Source organism: Amblyomma mixtum, chromosome 7, assembly GCF_055824585.1.
Source record: "Amblyomma mixtum isolate Tamu chromosome 7, ASM5582458v1, whole genome shotgun sequence".
Lineage (NCBI taxonomy): Eukaryota > Metazoa > Arthropoda > Arachnida > Ixodida > Ixodidae > Amblyomma > Amblyomma mixtum.
In genome coordinates, this window is record NC_143018.1 from 130,147,337 (window position 1) to 130,147,891 (window position 555).

Below are 555 nucleotides of genomic sequence, written 5' to 3' on the forward strand. Positions count from 1 at the left end.
CGCACCGCTGCATGTTGAGAGGCATTCACACGGTAGTAGAGAATAACGCTGAACTGATACACAGTTCAGTTGAACTGTGTATCAGTTGACCCTTCCAGCTGTTCAGTTGACCCTTCCCGTCACCGGGAAAGGTCTCGTGAAAAGTCACCTCATTATTGACAGTAGGACAACCACGCCTTTATGCCCCCTTCAATCGTCTAATATTTTGTTCTAGGCTAGCTGACGATCTGTGACTAATATATAATCATTCCATACGTTTTAAAGTAAGAATTTCAACTGCAATATTTTTTTCGGCTATTTCCATGTTCACTGTTCCCAAGTATGTATTGTCGCATGTAATAATCCAGCATTCGTGTTTTTATCATGTGGATTCAACCAGTGCCACACAATGATAGCAGCAAGGTTTTCCATCGCATGCGCCCTTCACTGCTCCCTGGCTGAGAAGCACGTGAAGTTTCCATGCCCCGTTCACTTCCACGTTACGTGCTGCACTGAGTAGAATGTGTATTTAAGCGGGTATGCGTGTAAGCAGCGCTCATCTTTTGTTGTTCATAG